The 23,201-nt window shown below is 44.3% G+C and overlaps 1 protein-coding gene across 17 annotated transcripts in view; it reads left to right on the forward strand.

The window, feature by feature from the left end:
- Positions 1–23,201, forward strand: part of MGAT1 (alpha-1,3-mannosyl-glycoprotein 2-beta-N-acetylglucosaminyltransferase) — a 37,790-nt gene that overhangs the window by 8,381 nt on the left and 6,208 nt on the right. For 2 of the 17 annotated variants that reach the window (XM_048491990.1, XM_048491994.1), the window contains one exon: positions 10,072–10,249. The exons of 11 other annotated variants lie outside the window; for them this stretch is intronic. The gene's annotated coding sequence lies outside the window, so the exon portion shown is untranslated. Of the gene's footprint in view, positions 1–10,071; positions 10,250–10,532; positions 10,996–11,498; positions 11,516–12,409; positions 12,470–14,900; positions 14,917–23,201 lie in introns of those variants that run through there. 4 more of the 17 variants (XM_048491995.1, XM_048491998.1, XM_048491996.1 and 1 more) reach the window with 4 other exon arrangements.

Genomic DNA, 23,201 nt, shown 5'->3' on the forward strand with positions numbered 1-23,201 from the left:
CCAGGTAGGAAAGACAGAATTAGCACCAGTGGTGGGATTCAAATAATTTAACAACCGGTTCTGCTAGTGGAATTTAAATAATTTAACAACTGGTTATTTATAAGCACCATTTTAACAACCGGTTCTGCCGAAGTGGTGCGAACCTGCTGAATCCCACCACTGATTAGCACTATATGTCAGGGATGATTATACCTGTGAGGAGGTCCATGACTTAAATCCTGGAAGCCAGGCTGAAAGCACCTGGGTAAAAATTAAGGGGGAGAGAAACAACAGTGAGGGTCTTTTACAGATTCTCATAACAGATTGAAGACTTGAATGATGCCTTCTTGGAACAGATGACCAAACTTTCAGAAAGGAGAGATGTATTAGTAATGGGAAATTTCAGTTATCCTGATAATTGTTGGAAGTCCAACAACTTCCTCACTTCTCTCACAGACAGTTTCATTATCCAGAACACAGGTGTCAAACTCGCGCCCCTCCTGATGTTATGGACTACAGTTCCCATCATCCCCTGCCAGCACGATGCTGGCAGGGGGTGATGGAAACTGTAGTCCACAATATCTGGAGGGCCGCGAGTTTGACACCTATGGTCCAGAAGGTGGAAGAGGCAACAAGGGAATCAGTTGTTTTAGATCTCATCCTAACCAACTATGATGACCTGGTGAATGGGGTGGATGCAGTGGGATCCTTAGATGGGAGTGACCATGTTCTCCTGGAGTTTGTTGTACAGTGGAAAGTGGAAGCCAAGCATAGTCAGACATGCATTCTAGACTTTAAAAAAGCTGATTTCAGTGAAGGAACTATTGGGTATGACCTTGTAGTTCAAATACTAAAAGAGAAGGGATTGTATGATGGATGGGAGTTTTTTAAAAGTGAGATCTTGAAGGCACAATTTCAAACAGTTCCAATGAGGTGAAAAAACAGGAGGTTTCTAGAGAAGCAAGGATGGATGTCTAAAGACCTTTCAACTGAGCTAAGATTTAAAATGGACATGTACAAGAAAGGGGAAAAGGGGGGAATCAACAAAGAGAAATTCAAACAAATAGCCAGGATGTTTAGGGAGGAAGTCGTAGAAGCTAAAGTGCAGAATGGGTTCAGGCTTGCTAGAAAAGTTAGAAGTAACAAAATTGGCTTTTTTGGTTATGTCTGTAGCAAAAAGAAGAACAAGCAAATGGTAGGATCACTATGTGGAGAAAATGGCAAAATGCGAACAGAGGATGGCATAAAGGCAGAACTACTCAGCGACTTCTTTGTATCGGTCTTCTCCCAAAAGGAAAACAATGCTCAAACTGGGGAAAACAGAATAGATGATGTAGTAGGGGAAATCCATCACAGAATAGAGAAAGAGGTAGTGCTGGAATACCTGGCTAATCTAAATGAATGCCAGTTTCCAGGGCCTGATGAACTGCATGTAATTGTATTAAAATGAACTGCATGGAATGGTATTAAAAGAACTAGCAGACATAATCTCAGAACCACTGGCAATAATCTTTGAGAATTCCTGGAGAAGTCCCAGCAGACTGTAGGAGAGCAGATCTTGTCCCCCTCCTCAAAAATGGCAAAAAAGAAGTCCCAAACAATTGCCACCCAATCAGCCTGACGTCAGTACCAGGAAAGATTCTAGAGCAGATCATTAAACACAGTCTGTTAGCATTTAGAAGGGAATTCCATGATCACTAAAAGTCAACGTGGTTTTCTCAAAAACAAGTCATGCCAGACTAATTTTTTTTATAGAGGGACAAGCTTGGTAGATGAAAGGAATACTGTGAATGTAGCATACCTTGAATTCAGTAAGACCTTTGACAAGGTCCCTCATGATATTCTTGGAAAAAAACTAGTAAAATGTGCACTAAAAATGCTACTGTTAGGTGGATTTTCAATTGGTTGACCAACTGAACCCAAAGGGTGCTCACCAGTAGCTCCTCTTCATCCTGGAGAAAAGTGACTAGTGGGGTCACACAGGGTTCTGGAGAAGAGAAAGTTAAAGGATGACACGACAACTATCCTAACACATAATTTGCTAAGGGTTGGAATATTGCAACGATGAACTGCCCACCAATCATTGCACAGGACTCGCTGATTGGTGGGGAATTCATCGTTCTGGCATTCCAAACACTCCCCCACACGCCTTCCCCTGACCCAAGCCTCCCCATTCCACCTTGTCTCAAGCCTCCCTCACTGGCCCTCTCCCAGCCAGCAAGCGGCCACCTGGCTTGACAGTGCAGCAGCAGGTTGCCATGTGCTACCTTACTGGCCCATCCCAACCCTACCCACTCCCCTGCCCGCCCTCTCCCAGTCCCCAAACAACCGCCCGGCCCAGTGGGACAGCACCAGGTTGCCTGTGCACTGCTTTGCTGGCCTGTCCCAACCCTCCCCACTTGCTCGCCTGCCCTATTCCATCCCCCAGGCAACCACCTGAGCCATTGGGGCAGCGCCAGGTTGCCGCGCGCTGCTTTACCAGCCCATCCCAACCCTCCCCATTCCCTTGCCCACCTTCTCCCAGCCCCCAAGCAGCCACCCAGGCCAGGGAGCAACACCAGGTTGCCATGCCCTACCTCACTGGCCCAGCCCAAGCCTCCCCATTCCACCCTCCTCTGCCCCAAGCCTCCCCAGGGCACAAAGTAATGGATTAAAACTATGAGAAAAGAAATTCCACCTAAACATCAAGAAGAACTTCCTGATGGTAAGGGCTATTTGACAGTGGAATACGCTGCCTCAGAGAGCGGTGGAGGCTCCTTTGGAGGTTTTTAGACAGAGACTGGATGGCCATCTGTCAAGAGTGCTTTGACTATGTGTTCCTGCATGGCCGGGGGTTGAACTTAATGGCCCTTGTGGTCTCTTCCAATTCTGTGATTCTATGAGTACTGCACCTTACATAGAGATCCTGTTCAGCTATCATGACTCCTTGTAGCCCTCCTAAAAAGCAGTCTAAGATACTGATCATGACTATTCAGTAGTCATCACACATTTTCGATTTAAATCCAGTAGCACCTTAGATTTTCACACTTTCTCTTGAAAGCCAGTACTCCAAAAATCTTGTTGCTCCTGAACTCTAATCTAGCTGTTCTACTGTAGACCAACATGGCTACCCTCTGAAATGATCTCACATTCTGGGAATCCATCAGGTCCAGAGGCCATCTGCAACTAGGCTGAACCGCTGTTTGTGTGGAGGCTGGTGCTTGCTCTTGTGTTGCATGTAAGTTATTTTTTCCCATTAGCGTTAAATATTAATGAACATGATTTTAAATGTTCTGTTTCATGGCAAAATGGCAAGGTTTCTCGAACTCACGGTCAATTAGACTTTTTGTATTTGTTAACCCAGGGGGCTATCAACCTGACTAGTTAAAGTGAAGTTTATTGGTGTTGTGTTCCTCCCCCCCCCCCCCCCTAAAGAACGGCTTGGTAAAATATTAGTACAATCTTACTTCATTAATTTTTAGAGTAGTAACAACAGAGGTAATTCTGCAGATTTACAGAGACTTCTTTGACTCCAATGAACTGCAGGCTGCAGCACCTCTCGAGCATTAAGAGCATGTAACATGAAGACTTGGCCTGACAGATTTAGACTCCTCGTTCCTAGAGGAACTACATAGAGCAGTGTGGTGCGCAGATTTTTTCAACCGCAACATGGTATACTTATTGTTCGAGTGTGTACGACACTAACAGCAAATTCAAACCTTGGTTGCAAGTACATGGCTGGCACTGTTAATAAGCATTCTAGTTTCATTCAGAGGAGGAATGCATACAAACCACCCAGTGGCTCTGGAGTCTGTAGCAGCCCTGCTGCAACCCACCAGTCACTAGTGGCATAGTGGTGACACCCTAACAACAACCATGAATAGAAGCAGCTAGTGTTTGTGCTGTTGCTGGCTGATCTCCCTGACATTGTACCACAAGGGCGAGAGGGGGCAAAGGAAACTTCGCAAGCACCTCCCCCCTGTGAGGTGGGCAGCAGCACGCTCCTGGCCTTAGTCAGGGTCCTAAGCTGTTCTGAGTTTAGGATTCCCTGAAAATATTTGGTCACTGCCACCATGCCCATTAATAGCAAAAACTGCTTTGGTGCCATTTATTTCAACTTTGTGGCCTTTAAGATTGACAACTAGCTGAACTGGTATAGTTCTGGTGAAGGCAGTCCGCTCTGGTTAGCAGTCTGTTTGCATGCTTGCTACCTGCGTCTTTTCTCCTAGGTCCATAGACCCTTCAGCAATTCTGAATTGTCTCTCAGTTCCTGTTCAGAAGTTTAGCAAAAACAAAAGCCAGAAGGGAAGTTAGGCTTAATTGGAGGAGAGGGCAGAAGCACATTTTTCCTTCCTGCCCCCTTGCTTCTCAAGTTGCAGTAGGGGTGTGTGTGTGTGTATGTGCAAGTATAATCGTGTGTACTGCAGGCCTGAGGAACAAACAGGCTTCACTCCTGCTATCAGATGACACCAGAATGCAATAAAAAAGGAAGCCTCCCACTTTCACAAGCATGTTCTTAACTGTGTGGTATATTTAACGGCACTTGACCTGCATCAAATAGTAGACTGTCAGTTAATAATATTTAAACTGTCAGTTGACTGGCATGCTGAACCCAGCAACTTGAACAGACTGCTATGAACATGATGTCTCATGTGTAACCCTTTATTGAAGTCTTGCTGCTTCCTCATTCTTCTTGCTACCTCTCAGTTTGATTGCTGTTACCCAATCGTATTGCTGTTTTGTCACTGTCGGTGAGATTAGGGATCCATGTTGGAATTCCCATGTTGAATGTAGCAACAAAAAGCAGCAGAACGGCCCCCAGGTATGTACTGGGACCCCAGTGCTGGGGAAAGAAAGTTATGTAAGCGGTGCAGTGTCTTTCTTCTCTTTATAAGGCTTAACGTGGGTGGGTAGTACTATTGCCCCATTCCCTCTTTTCCCTTCTGGGATCACTCATAGATCCACAAAACCACACCCACAGTCACAAATCCCGAGGACCGGCAATCAAAGGACATCATTGAGATCATGGTGATGCCTATGTGTATAAGCTAATTCTTCAGAAACACACCATTTTTACTTGTCTCTCTTGTTACAAATGGAATTCTCAATGCTTTTGGGGAGACAATATAACCTGAACACCTGAAATAGTGGGAATTGTCTTACAAGTTATACTTAAAAGCATAAGCATTTTGCTGTTTCTGAGAAAAGAGGAGCTACTGGATTCCCAATAGGCACAGGTCTTTCTAGGGAGAGAAAAATACAATCCTGCCCCTGTTACTTGTATATGGTTGTAAAGTTCCTTGCAGTGGTGCTTGTTTTGACTTAGGCATAAGTCAGATTTGACTAGTAGCTTCGGAAGGAGTCCCTGGAATTGATTTAACGCGCATTTTTGGATGTAAATGAGTAGGTATGTTGCTCGTTGTATGCTTGAGTCCATCTGCCTTCTTTTGATAAAAAGCTCTTCATATTGTATTTAGTTTTTGAGGAACTGTTGCAGAGTGGGCAGTAATGTAGGGTAGTGTGTTGTATGACCATAGGCAACATATAACCTAAGAAGGGCTTTTCCTTGAAAGGGGTTTTGCTTTTCTATAGCATGACTGTTCTTGGGTTCAATGGTTCCATGTCAGTAACTCAAGTTTTCTCAGGCTGTGGTGAGGTTGGATGTGAATGTATGTTAATTGTCTCTGGCAGAAAGCACCTTAAGCACAAAGCCGGCTACAGCACCAGAAACGCGATAGCTTGTGTACTATTACTTAAATCTAAACTGAGCAAAACCAGGGCTTCCGTTTTTAAGAAGGGATAGACAGTAAGAATTCTTGCCTCTTTGACTTACAAGATAAAGATGGGAAAGCAAGTGCTATGGCTTTTTAAAGGCCAGGAATTCCAAATCCAATACTGTGCCAAATATATCTTTTGACATTCTTTTAAACTATGCAAGCTATTGAATGGTTTTATTCCTGGCTTGTTAAGAAAAAAATTCTAGTCCTAACTATCTTGTCCCATATATGCAGTTTGATCTTCTGTGTCTGTTTATATCTTGCACAGGAGCACGATAGTGTCCTGCCGTCTCTGTCAGAGTTGGGCACGATGTCTCTCTTTTGATCATTCTCTGCAGAGATTTTAGATCATCTTCAAATAACTCTGGATTCAATGTATTGCTTAGAATAGAGGCAGCTGCTAAGGAAGATAGAACAGAGCACCGAAAGAAGTAAATGCATAGCTGCAGATTGGGGTTGGGGAGGGGGGGAGGTTTCAGGGAACATTCTGTGTGTTCTAAAGGAGCAGAATGTTACAATAATTACCTCCTTGAAACTGAAACTTGCAAATTGGCCTCCTACCTGGGTCATGCAAAATGCTTCTGATGTTGCTCTGAATGCCTTTGAAGTTTTCTAACTGTGTCCTAGTCTAATACCATGATTCGATTCCTTTAGAAAGAAATCTTTAGCAGGCATTAAAAAGGCAAAGGCTGTTCCAGGTGTCAGCCCCAGAATCAAAGGATGGCAAAGTACTCTGTACACTTAGGCTGCTGTGACATGTGAAGAATGATCAAACCCTGTCTTATTAGTTGATTCCTTCTGCCACTCCTGATTATTGTTTGCTCTAATGTCCCAGCCTGGCCCTACCAAGGTTCTTATTTTTATTACCCCCACCCCCACCCCCACCCCGATTTCTAAAACTGCTCCTCTGGTGAAGTTTTCAAGGTAGTTGACCATTCATTTAGTCATAAAAGGCAGTCAAACAGTAATAACAAATGACAATGGCCAAATAATCTAACAAGGGAACAGCCAGGCAAGAACAAAGATGTGTAAATAATAGCTTCTAAAGGAGTTCCGGGAGGGAAAATGCTCTCTGGAGCCAGACCTGTTCCACTTGTCTTCTAAAGTATATAAGGAATTAGGTGAGCAGAAATTTCTGAAGCTGGGGCACCATGACCAGAAAGCTTTAGATCTCACGAGTAAACTGTTGCACCTCAGATAGCAGAGCCTTTTGTAACAAGCTAATTCTTGAACTTGGGAGATGTTAAAATCATTAGAGCAACCTGGAAAGCATGAGGGTTTAAAGATAAATGTTTTGATTGCATTTTTTTCATGTATGGCTGGAGAAGTATTTCAACTTCTCTTCCCAGCCTCTTGTGCTCAATCTGTGGCCATCTGCCTCGCTGCCAGCTAGGTCAGTATGTCCCCAGCAAGGCAGATTAGTTTCACTGCCCAGTATGCCCCAGGGAAGGTATCTGTCACGAGTTAGTTTGGATAGGAGACAAACTGTAAAGCCAGACAAGGACTGATAAAAACAGATCAGATTTTCAAACTAAAAAGCCGAGGTTTCTGCCTTTCACTAGAATTTTTAGCTTTCTCCACTTTCCAAAAAGAGGCATCAGATAAGTAACAAAATGCGTATCATAACAATCATTTTGCAGGCTTTGTTTTAAAAGAGAGTGTCAGAGTACCAGAATCTGAATCTGAAGTCAAAAACTCTTTACAAAGTTTTCATTTTCCTCTTATCAGAATAGAGTTTTAGGTTGGTGAGCTGTCCCAGGAAGAGAATTGTACAGCTTAGGTGCCATATGTGAGGACTCTACATACTGGCAGGATAATGGGCAGACCTGTGGTGTTGAGCTTGAGGCCAGAGTGAAATGCCTTATGTGTATGAGCCGGAATTGTATCGAGCTAACAAACTGTGCCCAGAGTGATTAGAGTGGCTGAAGAATCAAGTCGAAAGTATTGGATTCATCCTGGGTCAATACTTTTATCTCCATCTCAGATTGACCATCAGCCAATGACTGTTTCTCAGAACTGTGCACACTCTACAGAATATGATGATCGCATCACAGAATATGATGATCTCATGATAGAGACTTGTTGCCTGTGAATTGGTTTAAGGATTTCCCTCCTAGTGTGTGTGTGTGTGTTTGTGCTTCAGATTCATCTGTTGTCCACCTCATGTATAGTGCACAAGTTTAAGGATATATATGTTTTAAATATTTTCATTAAAATGGAGTTTTTAATCTTGTATTAGAGCCAGACAGGGGTATTGTGTTTTTGCTGTTTACACCTGGCCCCAGACTTTCATGGGCTGATAGAATTTGAAGAAGACTTCCTTACAGATCTGAAGGAGTGAAGGATCTTGTATTAGAAAATATGAACATATGACAACGTGGAGGGGCCTCTTAAGGGAATCTAGGCCCAAAGGTTAAGTACGATCTTAACAGACCGTACTCCATCTGTAAGGATCAGTTGGAAGTTTTCCAATAGCTGTGGTTTCCAGTGTTCAAAAGCAGTTCCGTATAAACACTGACTTCTGTAATACACTTTAAGTTTACAGTACTGTGAATGACAGTTCCTAAATTCTGGTTCTCTAAGGATCATCACAAGTGAATGACCACTGCAGTTCTAGTCCACGAAGCCTTTAGGAGACTCCCTTTCTCCCTACATTGAGGTTCAGTGTAGTACAATGCAGGAAACTGTAAAATGATGCAGACTGAGGCAAACAAACACTCCTTTGTCATGTATACGTTGAGAAGTTGGGGTCTGAACTGGTGGCTGACCAGGAAAGGAATCTGGGAACTTAGTAGATCACTCCATTACAACAATGTGGTGTACATTAGTAGTGGAAAAGGCAAATAACGTGCTAGGAATTATTAGGAAAGAGATTGAAAACAAGACAGCTAGTATCAAAGGCCTTGAATGGATTTATGACACGGTTACATGTAAAATACTGTTCTCAGGTTTGGTCACCCTGTTTCCAAAATAAAATTGTAAAGCTAGAGGAAATGCAATAAAAGGCAGTCAGAATTATCAAGTTGCAGCATTTTCATTATGAGGAAAGCGGAGAAGCTTGAGCATACAGTTGTTCATACTACCATGATAGGGGGTGTCACACGGCTCTGGTGATCTCTCGAAATTCAAACTACTAATAACATACAAATAACACTTCTAGCCATTGTTTGAATCTTGCCTCATTTGGTCCCTTCCATATTTCTACATAGTTCACTGGAAATGTGACTCATCTCTGGAACTCCATGAACTTGGCTTCCTGTTCTCCTTTTTTTAGCGTGTCCATTCTGTTTCTCTTTTCCCTTACTAACATAATTATTCACGGGACCTGGCAGTCTGGAACGAAATTCTGTTTCCTATTAGTGAACAGACAGCTGTGGTAGGCAGAGAGTTGGACCGTCTGTTCCACATTTGTCTGGCTCTCCTCGTGTTTAGCTGTGGCCTTGATCTTCTGAAGCAAACTGCATCCCCCTGATCCAATAAATGCTTTTATTAACTTTGTATGTAGCCCTTTTAAGTGCACCGCAGCCTGATTTGTTCTCTCAAATTTGTAAAATCATTGAGGCCAAGAGAGATGGGGGTGGATTGTAGGGTCTGAGCAGATGTAAACCTGGTCTGTCATATAGTTAAACCTGCCCTCTTGAGCACACTGACCCTCCGTGCAATTGGTTTTCCTTCTCCACCACATCTCTTTGATGAGTACTGAAACTGCATGTAAGCTTGTCTGTCGGAGAGCCCCAGGAGGGCATATCTTTATTATCTCTGATTCCTTCCTCGCCAATAGTCCCTTCCCTTTTCTCACAGCTGGTATGGGAAGAAAAGTCATGTTTCCAGCCACAGGTGACAGTGTGGCTGCTTTGTCTTTGAATAGCATAGCACCTGCGGATTGCCTTGTTACTCCTTTAGTCTGCATCCTGTGATGTGCATGTTGCACTGCTAATGCACAAAGAGCCCCGGTGTCTCTTTCTGGTTTCCGTACAGTTTTGCTTTTCCTGTTCCGTGTATCCTGTTCATGCTGGCTGGTTCTTCCTTCCCCAGCTGAAGCAGGCTACCAGCCGGCTGGGAAAAGAACAGTTAATAAGTTAATCATACTCCCTCCAGAGGGAAATGTGGTGGCAGAAATTAGCTCACTGTGGTTGTTGCTTGCTTTGACTAGCTAATCATATCCAGGAAACCTGCTTCTCTTCGAGCACACGTTCCCAGCCTTTTGGAAACCACTTCTTACCCAAGGCCTGTGACGTGCTGAAATTTTCCTCTTTGGTTCCCCCCACCGCTCCGCTCCACTCCTCACTTTTGCTAGCGGCAAGCAAGGACCTTGTTTTATCTCTTTTTGTGGCAGAGATCAGAACCTGACCCCAGTTTTGGCTTCAGTAAAATCATCGCAACAAGAGCCACAGGGGGCGAGTCACTTAAGATCGGAATCCAGCCCTGCCGCTTCAGCTTTGCTCGTATTGGTCAGGAGGATGGTTTCAAGTTCACACTAGCCTAATTGAAAACACTGCAAGAGGCAAACTCAGGTATGTGAACGTCAGCCAGGCAATGGACTGGATTCTGGGAAAAGGGAAAGCAGCCTTCTTCGGTCCCTTTCTCAACTTTTATTTGCCTGTGAACCATCAGTCCTTTGGTGTGGTTCTAGCTGTGTGAGGGTTAAGGCTTCCTTCCTCAGGTTGGAGAAGAGAAGGGCTGTGACTTCCCGGTAGACAGAGGGCGCCGCCCAATGGCAACCTCTCTGACCCTGCCCTGGTTCCTCCCACAAGGGAGTGGTCATGTAACCAGCAGTCACGGCTTCAGACTTCTTCAGGGCAGCATGTGTTGCTGTTCTCTCTGTCTGTGTCCCAAACTAATCTGGCAGGGTACAAAGCCCTTGCTGCCCTCTTGAAGCTGGAAATTGGAAACCAGCTGAATGATCCCCCCCCACCCCCCAGCAATTAAAACTGCCAAAGACTGAAAGCAGGGTCATAACTCTGAACTTGGATGGTTGATCGGGGAGTGATGAAGAGAGAGAGTCAGAGAAAATAAAAGCAGAACTTGGCAGCAGCCAGGTTTTCTCGAGTTGGAGTTCTCTGTGTCGGAGTTCTGTGTGTCGTAGAACAGCAAGTGTCTCCAACACTGGACTTTGTAACCCAAGAACAGCAGTGTGCACTGAGCCCACGGACCTTCTGGTAGAAGCGGAAACACTGGCACCCTGTGGCAATAAGCGGGCGAATGGGGACTGTAGTACTTACTGAATCTTGAAGCCATATGTTGAAAAGGGAACTAAGCGGTGAGATCCTTTGAATGTCTGAAACTGAATGAATTTTAGGCTTTGCCTATGATTAACTGTGTCCATCTGGAGGCGTTTGTGCATAAAGAGTATGTATACAATTGTGCATTTGATGTTAGGGCATATGACTAATGTTATGTGCACTTCTTGTATGATTATATAGTCATACTTGCATTTTCTGCATGTATTAAAAACTTTCACATCTGACCCTAGGAGATCATCCAACTTTAGTTTCAGAGTTGACTATGCCTTTAAGTAATGCACCAAACACTTCCAGCTTTTTTGCAGGTTACATGCTCTCTAACATACCTTTGCGAACTCTTGGCCTCTTAGCCCTGTTTCTAATTCCTCTTAACATAGTAAGAAGTCCCTGCCAGAAGACACTTTAAATATGAATGGGGGTAATGGGACTATAGCTCTTAAAAAAAACCAAACATTTCCTGAAATTGCTTCACCATGACACTAGCCTAATTCACCATGACACTAGCCTAATTGAAAACACTGCAAGAGGCAAACTCAGGTATGTGAACGTCAGCCAGGCAATTGACTGGATTCTGGGAAAAGGGAAAGCAGCTGTCTTCGGTCCCTTATTTTCTTTTTTTATGATTGCTGTTCTATCCCTAGAACTCTTCCGTAGGCTGTCCACTGTCTGACTCTTGCATATAGTGATGTGCAATTGTGGCTGGGTCACCCAGTCAGCAAACTTGCTGGGGCTGTTGTATTCTGCGCAGAGTGGGAACTAGGTTGACGTCCAAGACTGATGGTTGGGGCCATCTTAACGTGCTATTGGCTCGCCTGGCTTTTTGCCAAGTAGGTGAGATCCTAGAACTGTGGGTGTTCTCTATTGGGGGAGGGGCTGCTTTGGTTCCTTTCTTGGTATCTCAACACCTTATGAGTTCTAATCTGTTCATTTCCTCGCCTGTGTAGAATCTGCAACGCTGTTATGGGCAACTTAGTAGGCTTCTTCTCCGGGACTGTAAAAGTGACGGAGGGCAAGATCTGGTGCTTGTGAATGTGAAATGCAATGTGGAAGAGGTATTTTTTTTTAATTTCATGTCCACTGTAGTGGTATCTAAATATGATTCTTTGTTCATTGGTACAAATAGCCATAGATCTGCAGCTGCTCTGAAAGGCCAATATCTATCCCTTTAGCTTCAATAACTTGTGAGAACAGAATTTACTTCCTCTGGGCAGAATGCCTTATCTAAACTGATTTTTGACATGATGAACTGGTTTAGAATTTGCCTGGAGGCCCCTTCCTAGCATATGCCAAACACACGTAGCTTAATCTCTTCCTTTCAGAGATATGACTTTAAGCAAATATTTAGGGAGAAGATTTTGCAGACTGATAGAGATGTGCACACTAAGCTTTGGCAGACCTGAGAGACTGAAATCACTCTGACCGATGGAGTTGGTGGTATTGCAGGATTTTATTTTATGCGATTGATCCGATGTTGGTTTTCTTGCCTTCCAGGTGAGATTTGCAGGAGGCTCTTGCACAATTAACGTAGATGTGTTGTCTTGGTTTGAAATGCATGCTTGTTCCTGTATTATAAAGTTACTGCCTCCAAGTCTTGAGATGATAGCACTGGATTTCGAAAACCAAACTCTGTCTCTGTACAGAAGATCCTGTTTGGGGTGATAGGCTTTAGATGACATTCCTTTCTTTGCCTTGTTGCTTCATGGAGACTGGCAATACAGACTTTCTCGGAGTAGAAATGGCTGCTTATCTGAGGCATCTCTTGTTCCATCTGGTAACTTTTTTAGTCATCTGATTCACCTGTTGATGACATTTATCATGGCCAAGGCGGGGGGGGGGGGTTGTCTTCACTGACTGAAGGTGGAAGCAATCCCAGAGAGTGTGAGCACAGCTGAATCCTTTTGCTTCAATGTTCTCTCTGGTTGGGTTTTTTTTTTCCTTTTTGCTATGTCTGGGAAACGCTGTTTTCCTGGTCTGGCCTTGAGGTCACAGTCTCCTCTGTAAAGTGGTAAGTAATGCGAATGTGTAGACAGTCTGTTCTTAGGAATTTAGAAATGCTCCCTCTTAAGCTTCCTGGAACGGCTATTCAAAGACACAAAAGAAGGTTAACACTGTTTACCTGAACAGCCTTGAAGATTTGTAATGTTTAAGGCTTTGCAACCATTTGCTTACAACTGGTGAGGGAAAGATGTTCATTAGTCTTGTTGCTGGGATGACTGCTACATTTGCTTCCCGACGGTGTTGGGAAATGAAGATTAGTCATAGAAGTGGATTGTCTTTTTGCTTTGCCAAGAAACAGTTTGTTTCTTTCCCCTTTGCCGTGCTAGCCCTTTTTACCTGGTGGACTCTTGAGAGCATCACCTTAGCAGGGAGAGGACTGGTTTTTCACTGCTCTGCTGATTAGAGTCGCCGATTTCCACAGAAGAAGACTAGAAATGGCACAGAGTCAGTAAGGCTTGGAATCAGGCGAGTTGGCTGTTAACAGTGTGTTCCTCCTTTTCAGGAAGCTGGGATGCCAGTATTGGCGGGGGTAGGGTTTGATAAAAGTGTCCCCCCTCCCACTGCACAAATTGCATACCATCAAGCAATGATTGTAACCATTACCCTGTACTTGAGCATGCATCATATTAAGAACCAAAATGCCATTACAGAAAGGTTGGGTGGGTAAGAGGATGTATATTTTGTGAGCCTGCCAAAAGAAGAAATGGATTTATCCTCCGTTTTCTCTGTTGCAAGAGGTCTCAAAGTGACTTACAACTCCTTTCCTTTCTCTCCCCACAACTGACACTTTGTCAGGTAGAAGGGGCTGGTAGAGTTCTGAGACAACTGGGACTGACCCAAGGTCACCCAACAGGCTTCATGTGTAGGAGTAGGGAATCAAACCTGATCAGAATCCAGCTCAGAGTCCACTGTTCTTAAGCACTGCACCATGCTAGGGTAAGGGCATTTTCTGTGACTGCCCTCTCTCTGGAACCAGCTTCCCCATGAAAGTTAGGGCCCTATGGAATCTTCTAGCATTTGGTGGGGCATGCAAGGTGGGGCCTTTGGTTAGCTTTTCCAACCAGGAAGCTGCCCACTTGTTTTAATCCTTCAGATTGGCTTGTCAGAAAAGGAAAACATAATGTGCAAACTAAATGTAGCTATTACAGATGAACAGTTGCCACTCATGGCCATGGCATATATTATGGTGAGCCTGTGGGTAATCCCCAAGTTTGCGGAAGTGCAAAAAAATGGTAAAATAAAATATAATTATTATTATCATTATAATAATGAGTAATAATAATAATAATGGGAGTTATACACTTCGAGGAAGTAGCCTTCAGCATCTGCCGATGTGCAGATGTCACATTAAAAACTGTGCACAGTATTTTTTAAAATGGTCACTTGGGTGGGTTGGAGGAGAAAAATCAGGGAACCGTGCAACTAAGTGGAGGAGGGGGGACCCCGCAGGGAATGTGAGATTTCTCTTCCCTTCTGCATCCTCCTCTTGGGTATATATTGCACTTTGTTTACATACTTTACATATGAGAGCTGGAGTGATGTAGTAGTTAGAGTTTCGGACAAGGATCTGGGACAGCCAGGTTTGGATCCTCACTCTCTACTATAGAAGCTGGCCGGCTGTCTTGGGCCTGTCATGGTCTGACAGTCTACTCTAACCTACCTACCTCACTAGATGGGTTGTTGTGAGGGTAAACTAGAGCGGGGTACAATGCTGTGAAGCTACTTTGAGTACCAGTTAGGGAGAGCAGCAAAGCTGGACGTAAACACAATTTTAAAACTGATTTTTCTCTTCTCTCCTTCCCCACCCCATGTCAGGGGAATGGTGTGGTATGTAGAGGAATAATGGTGTGTCTACACCCTATAGTCCACCCCTGTCCTAATCAGGGAAAAAGTGCAGCAGGCCTCTCATGTGAAGAAGGCAGCTCAGGGCTATGAGTGAGGTAGATACCTGACCGCTTCCTTATCTGTCTCAGCACGGACTTTTATCCTTTTAAAGTGGCAGCTATATTTGGGCACTAATGCACACACTTTTGCCAAATACACTTATTATATCAAGTGTCCCGCCCCTTTTTGGTAAGCATGAAATGCCCCAGTCAGCCTATTGAAACATGGTGGAGAGGGGATGGGGCCACCGTGACACAGTGCACTGGAGGTGCTCAGAACAATTTAGAAGTGCCACACAACTGATCCCTCATACTTCAGACTTGGGTGGAGGCTTAGGGTTCATCTGTAGCCTGCTTCCCTAAGCACTTGGAACACCTCTGAAGTGTGATACAACTGCAGGATTTCTTCCATTTAACCCCCCCCCCCCCCCCGCTTCCGAATTTTAAAAGTGGTATGAGACTGTGCTTAAGAGGCACTTTCATGTAAGATAACTCAGACAAGCTTTAGCTGGAACTTAGAACAGGGGGAGTAGATCATCAGAGCCACCCTGACCCCAGCTTGCCGGGAAAAGGCAGGATATTAGTTGAATACATACCGTAAGTGAATTCCTGCTTTGGAAGCACAGGAACCACCTCATAGCCCCAATTTTTATCCAGGCCAAGTTCATCTCACTTGTATTCTGTTGCGTGCTGTTCCTGTTGACAGAGGATGCACGGCCTCCATTAAGACAACAGCCTGACATTATCCAGACACTATCCGAATGAGACATGTTCTTCCTCTCTACCTCATGCAGTCAGTTGTCATTGTTTAAAAAGTGCTGAAGTGCACGTCAGCAGTTCATGCTCAAAGTTCAGCCCCTGAAGGCCCCCACTTCCTGTAGTTGGGCTGTGTGGGGCTTCCCCCCCTCTTCATCCTTCAGTGCTTCCTGCCTGCTCTGATAACAACTGTGGTTCTGTGGGGTAATGCCCTCTTGAGCCTCCTTCCTTTACCCTTTTGTATCTTTTTTTGGGTGCAAAATCTGCAAATCTTGCAATTGGAATAAATGATGTCCCTGTCCTTTGCAAAATGGGCATGTTTTGAGTGAGCTGTGCCCTTTGAGCGTGTTTACCTTAATACCACGTGGCACAACTAGGAAGCACAAATAGTGTTAAAATTATTGTTTGCTAGTGGGTACATTTACATTCCTGTTAAAATAAAGATTGGCGGCATAGAAAGTCACTAAATTATGGCAGTGCCGTTTTTCTGCGGAAGGAGACCTAGCAGACAGGGCAGAGTTTCAGGGAAGATCCGTCTCTGAAGGGAGCTCCAGCAATGTATATCTTATGGTTGGAATCTGCATGCCTTGCCTCTGACCTTCTCCATTCCGGATGGCTGTTTCATGCAGCGCCACGAAAAAAGCATGAAGCGCCTTCTTGGCCATAGCAGGCTCCGGGAATTGATCTCAAGCGCGTTGCTCTGAGGTTCTCAGCGAGCTGTCATAGCTGTCGACAAGCCTGTCCTTCTTGAATTTGTCTAATACTTTTTAAAAAGCCATCACAGACTAGTGGCCAACACCACATCTAGGGATAATGACTCCCTTAAGATAATTAAGCTTGATTCCAAGTATTTCCTTTTGCCTGTCCTTAATCCGCCATCACTCAGTATCATTGGATGACTCTGATTTCCATTCTGTGTGGGGTGGGGGGTTGAGATAAGTTTCTGCCTAGCTGCTGTGCTCGTGCTGCTCATAATTTTGTGACTCTTCATGCCTTATAAGTGCGGGATCTCATCCTGGACTAAAAGCTCTTGCGCAGAAAATGCTTCAATTTTACTTCCTGTTTTATATATTGCTATCACTTCTAAGGTATCTTTTTAAAAACTTTAATCTGCCTTCGCTCATTATCATGGGATGACTTTCGTTGAGTGTTTTTTTTTAAAGGAACCAGTTGTATCAAGCCCACCCGTTCTGAGTTAACTACATGTGGACAAAAGTGCTCTAGGATTGGCTGAGAGTGGGTTCCAGGAAGGGGGAGGTATAAAGGGATATTAAACTGGCTGAGGCACTTGAGGTCACTTGAGAATCTGGGTAACTTGGAGACTGAGAAATCAAAGTCCCCTCTGAATCTGGTCTCCTTAACTGCAGAGCCCTTCTTCTCCTTGCCTTGCCTCTTGGCCTAAAACTTCCTTTGCGACGGTGCTTTTCAGCTGAGTTTTTCTCCTTGTTGCCAAGTTTCTGACATGACTTGTTTTGTTTCTGCAGTTAGCACTTGAAACGTGCAAAGTGATTAAATCCAACTCATGTGTTCATCTGGCAGGTGACTGCTTGTATCCCCTGAGGCATTGGGCCAGTTTCACATCTTCAGTGCGACTCTGTGTATGTGAGCATGTATGTGTGTACATCTTTAATCTCCTTTTAAGGGAATGATAGAGGGTTGTTCTTTCTGTCCAATCTGAACTTCATTGTGGTGTTGTTGGAGTGGACAGCTCTGTAGGTTTCTGTTGGCTGAGAAGTCATGGTATGCATTTGAGCTTGGAGAGGAGAATTCAGGCTCGTAAGTAAAGCCCTGCTGGATGTGACCCAGTGGTCCACCTAGTCCAGCTTCTTGACTCACACAGTGGGCACCCAATTCCTCTGGAGATCCAACAACAGGACACAGAGCCTGAGGCCTTCCCCTAATGTTGCCTCCTGGCACAGGTATCCAGATGTTTGGTGCCTCTGAATGTGGAGTTTTACTTTAGCCACCATGTTTAGTAACCGCTGCTTGACCTATCCATGAATCTGTGTAATCCCCTTGTAAAACCTTCTATGTCTGAGGTCATCCGTATATCTTTTGGTGGCAAATTCTACATTTTTACCACTCACTGTGTAAGGAACTATGCCCTTTTGTCCGGCCTGAATCTACTACCCATCAATTTCAGTGGATGCCCTTGAGTTCTAGTCTTTTGGGTGAGGGGGGAAACTTCTTTGCCCACTCTTTACCCCATTCATAACTTTATAAACCTCAATCATGTCCTCCCTAGTCATCTTTTCTAAACTGAAAAGTCTTAGATTCTTCAGCCTTTTCTCATAGGAAAGCTACTTCAAACCCTTAATCATTTTATTTGCCTTCTTTTGTGCTTTTCCATCTTGCAGTTCCCCTTTTGCGATACGGTGACCAGAACTGCACACATTGTTCCAAATGAGACCGCTTTATAGATCTATACAGGAATCTTATAATTGGCTGTCTTATTTTCAGTCCCCTTCCCAATATCCCTAACTTTTTCAGGGATCTACCTCCCCAAGGTCTTTCCCTCTCAATCACAAGTTCAGACCCCGTTAGCATATACTTAAAGCTGGGATTTTTTTTTGTTTCGGTGTACATCACCTTATGCTTTGCTACACTTGGCCAGTGTTGTTGTCCACTCACCTGATTTGTGGAGATCCTTCTGGAGCTTTTCACAGTTGTTTTCATCACGTTGGTTGAGTAATTTTCATAGCAAGAGGTGTGGGAGATTTAGGGAGGGTCAGGTGGGTGAAGAGAGCCCTGTGGTGCAGAGTGGTAAGCTGCAGTGCTTCAAGCAAAGCTCTGTTCACAATCTGTGTTCGATTCCAACAGAAGTAGGTTTCAGGCAGCTGCCTCAAGATTTACTCAGGCTTGTATCCTTCTGAGGTTGATAAAATGTGTACCCAACTTGTTGGGGGTGACACATAGACTAACAGGAAAGGCAGTGGCAAACCATCCCAGAAACATAGCCTTCCTAGTAGACATCGTAATGTGATGTCACCCCATGGGTCAGTAACAATCTGGTGCTTTGCCTTGGGATCTACCTTTACCTGAAGGTGGGTGAAGGTGAATCAAATCAACAATTTTGCATTGTTCATATGTAGAATGAAAAGTGCAAGAATCTGTAAAAGTGTGTGCGTGTACTTTTTAAAAAAAGTATTATGAAGGTTGTGAAGGTTTGGGACAGCTGGCATCTCGGGTGGAGCTGTTTCATGTACTTTCAGGTGCCCTGATCTTTGACAAGTGACAGGATATAAGTCTAAATAAACTGGCCAGAGGGCTACAACCATAAATGTGTATGCTCCCCATAGTCACACTAGCTTGTAAACTGTGCATGCATGGCTGAAGTGTGCAACGCTGCAAGCAGCTATCTCTCCCCCCCCCCCGCCCCCAAGCTTTCTGCAGAAGCTTTCATAATGCACCTAAAAGCTGTTTCTCAGGAGGGACCAGTTGAAAGGGTCTCTGTTTCACTTTTTACTTCCAGGGTTGCTTCAGCTGTTTCCCTGCAAAGCTGGTTGTTGCCTAAGACATCCCATTGGCTGATGTGACTTCATAGGCCTATTTATAAGGGCCACCATTGCAGTGGGTGTGATGGGAAGGAGGGTGCTACTTCTCCTGTAAATCTGAGCTTTTCCACCCAAAATGTGAAAGGGTGTTTTTGTCCCTGAAGTATTATGCTGCTTTCAAAACAAGCATCCCCATAACCTGCCCTTTCCCAGACTTAGGCATGCTCCAGTGGTTTCCTGTTTCCTAGAATCTAGGGTTAAATGGACTGAGAATTTTGCTTGTATCTTGAGCCATCATGGTTACAAGAGCAGCACTTCCCAGACTCTCCCCCTGCCAGCCCAGAATCACTTCTCTGTTCTGCAGCGGAGTAGACAGAGGCCTTTTCATATAGTCGGTAAAGATCTGGGAATCAAGGTACTAATCCAACACTGGCCTTTGAAATGGGAGTGGAGCAAGACATCTTTGACCACGCTTTGAAATAATGTTAAAACAAAGGAGGGTGGGACAAGTGGGGGACAGCCTCTTCCCCCCCTCCCCCCACACACTGCTGTCTGCAAATCCAGTATCACATTTTGAGTACCAGATCTTCATTTTCGTGTAATAGCTTTGAACATAGTACTCTTTAATTTATTGGGGGGTGGGGATCCAATTTTACACTTCAAAAAGTGAATGTAATTCTCTCATCTTTCCCAGCTTGATTATGGACTCTTTGGATTTTCTTAAGGCCTTGAGGAACATTGTTGAACTATATCTTAGCTTATATCTGGTAGCTAAGTGAATTTGGCTTCTGGTGCCAGTGTGGTACTAGGATAGCTTTGGCTCCCTGGAAAGGAAACGTGGCAGTAATGAGCAACTGTGGCAATGATAATTAACTCCATTCAGCTCCCATGCCCCTCTGCCAGAGTCCTTTTGTGTGTTGCATGTTGCCGTGCAGCTGAATTGTTTGCGTCAAGCGAGCTGTCTGAAAGCTTTCAAATTGCTTCTTTTGGTAACCATGGATGGAACATGGACTATATGCTTGGTTCCAGAACTAAAAACTCCAGAAGGGCCAAGCTGGAATCTATCTTGTTCATTTATCTCTTTGTTGGCCTTTAGGGAAATAAAGCTTGTGGCTGTCTTTAATCTCTGCTCGTTCATCCCATATTTTGTAGCCCAGCTTCTTTTGCAAGAGGCTCATGTTCTCATCGTTTTCAGGCCAACAGTTGGATTCTCACACTGTTTCTGCAGCCCTTTGATTCATTGCAAAGCATTTTGGGGAATCATCCTTCCAAAAAAAGAAGTCTTGAGTGGAAAAGTTATGGAAAACAAACACTGATGTTAAGAGAAAGTTTTGTATCCTCTCCCTGCCTAATCCTTTCTAGTCTTTGTTTTGTAAGGCAGAAAAAGTGCAACTTCCTGTTTTGAGAGGAACTGTACTGGTTTTAGCAGGGAAGAAAAATAGCTCCTCTATAAAGGTTGGAAAGCAAACTTGCTTCATTGCATCAGACTCGCCTGGGCTGGCAGTCTTCCTATTGACTGTTCTGTCAAATTCTTGAGATGTTCTAGCCCAGGGGTAGGGAACCTTTAACACTCAAAGAGCAATTTGGACCCGTTTTCCATGGGAAAAGAAAACACTTGGAGCCGCAAATAATTTTTGACATTTAAAATAAAGATAACACTATTTATATAGGGTTTTTTTTTACCTTTTACTCCGCTCATTCTCAGAAGTGCATGGATGCGCCCGCCCTGCTGCCTGCAGGGCGGGCAAGGATGAAGCCAGCAGTTCGGCCTCGCCGGCTGCTGGGAAAGCACCCACCCCGCTCCAATGGGGCGGGTGAGAGGGAAAGCCCGCGGCGCGGCCCAGCCAACCGTGGGCAGTTGGTGCGCCCACCCTGCTGCCTGCAGGGCGGGCAAGGATGGGGCCGGCGGCTCGGCTTGTGGAGCCACAGTGCAAGGGCAGAAGAGCCGCATGCGGCTCTCGAGCCGCAGGTTCCCTACCCCTGTTCTAGCCAGAGATCTTTACCACATGCAATATGTAGATATGAAGAAACAGATCTGTGGTAAAGAATTTACATTCTAGAATTAGTAGTCATGATAATTATGCAGATCTGCACCTTGTTTGCCATCAAGTCACATCTGACTGATGGCAACCCTGTGGGTTCTCAAAGCAAGAGATGTTCCGAGATGGTTTGCCTGCAACCCTGGAACCCATAATGGTCTGCCATCCAAATGCAAACTGGGGCTGACCCTACTTAGCTTCCAAGACCTGACAAGAACCACAGGGCAAAGCGACATGCACCATAAGCATAGGATATCAATCCTCCTCCCCATGTTCTTCCAAATCCTGTTCCCAAGCAAAGAAAGGCCTCTTGGAGTCCGTCATTTACTGGGCACATTGTTTAGTTAAGTTTATTTATACAGTCATTGACCAGAAAAGAATACAAATAAGTAAAACGTAGCTTTTTAATACTGATCACGTTGAACCAGGTTCGTTTTAAACCCCAAAGTCCCATCCTGGAGTATGTAAACAGCTGGCTCCCCAGGGCTGCTCCTGCTCCTCACAAATGGGCCTTAATTGACCACCCATCCTGGGAAGAAACTATCAAAGCTCCCCCAACTGTGGAAGCTTAACTGGTTCCCTCCTGAAGCACGTTTACTTGAAGAATGTAAGCGTTTTGCACGTTTTTTAGTTTGATTCGACCTTTGGTGGTTTGTGTGAGTTCTCTGAAGCCGAGAGGCAAAAGAGTGGCTGCTGAACATGTTCAGCTTTGAAAACTTTGGCAGAAAAAACACACACCAAACATTGGTATTGATGTATAGATTCTGTCAGTGGGTGGCAGGGCATTCTTTTGTTACGCTGTTGACTCAAAATGTCAGCAGTTATTTACTCAATAGGTGCTGCATGAGAGGGGATTTCCTTTGCTAACACACCCTTTAAGGTCGCACCAGTTAAGGTGGAGCTTTAAAAGAAAAATGGTATGCAGAAGGAAGGGAGTTTTACAGTGCACTCCTAAATAGTATTATACCCTTCTAAGCCCATGGAAGTCTGATTTCCTTGAGCTAAGGGGCTGTTTAGCAAGGGGAAAATAAGTGGAGTCTCTTGTTTTCTGTTGAATCCACATAGATATTGGCTTGAATCTCAATATCTTCACCTTGAACAAAACTGCAAAAAAACCCCAAACCCTTGTTCTTTCAAGTTCCCTATTGTTTAGATTCCTTGTCAAATCAATAAGCAAGTGAAATTTGGTGAGCCACTGGAGGTTTGACAAATTGGAGATCTTTAATTCAAAAACAGTCTTTGATCTGAGAAGGCGCACCATACATCTCTTCAATGAATTTCTCAACCGATGCTATCTGAATATATGAAGATACACTAAATCTCCATACTCCACTTCTTCCATCAGCTGTCAGTGGTTAAGGCCACAGGAAAGTGGAAAATTCACAGTTTTGATCACTTGTTCCATCACATCTTGCAGTGAACCTGATCTGCAAAGTTCACAGCTCATACTCGCCTGAGGAATGATACAGTGGAAGTGGGACACACCTGCCTTCTCTTCTGCCTTGAAGAAACAGTTGAAACCTTCTGTTTTTCCTTTCATTGTAAGTGCTCCATCTGCGACAAGTAAACGTAGCTTTTCCATGGTTAATCCAAACTTCTCACGTTCCTTCCTGGCAAAGTCCTGGCAAATTCAGGGCCTTGCTGTTGTCTTTTAAGCGGGGACAAAGCTAGTGTCAGTGACAGGTCTGCCTCAGATATAGAGCTGTATTGTGTCTCTCATAGCTGAGGATTCATTACGTGTAAAACTAAACGCCAGGCAGGAGTTCAATTCCTTTTGGTTGTTCTTCAGTGTTCTCAGCCAAATATCTCCTGTTTTCTTTTCTAAGACTTGAGTGGAAATCTCTTCTCAATTTCACTGTGATTGGAGACATAATGGCCTTTAATGCTGTATTTCTCAGAAACAGATAGTATCTTGTGGCAGAGCAGGCAGTATTGTTTAGTCTCCTTTTCTATCACAAAAAGCTTCATTTCCCACTTGGGACTGATTGTGTGATTTTCATCATACAAAATCTGAGTTGTCTTTGGTAGTCTCTGATCATTGTTAGCATGTTGC

Source organism: Sphaerodactylus townsendi, linkage group LG03 (assembly GCF_021028975.2).
Source record: "Sphaerodactylus townsendi isolate TG3544 linkage group LG03, MPM_Stown_v2.3, whole genome shotgun sequence".
Taxonomy (NCBI): Eukaryota; Metazoa; Chordata; class Lepidosauria; order Squamata; family Sphaerodactylidae; genus Sphaerodactylus; species Sphaerodactylus townsendi.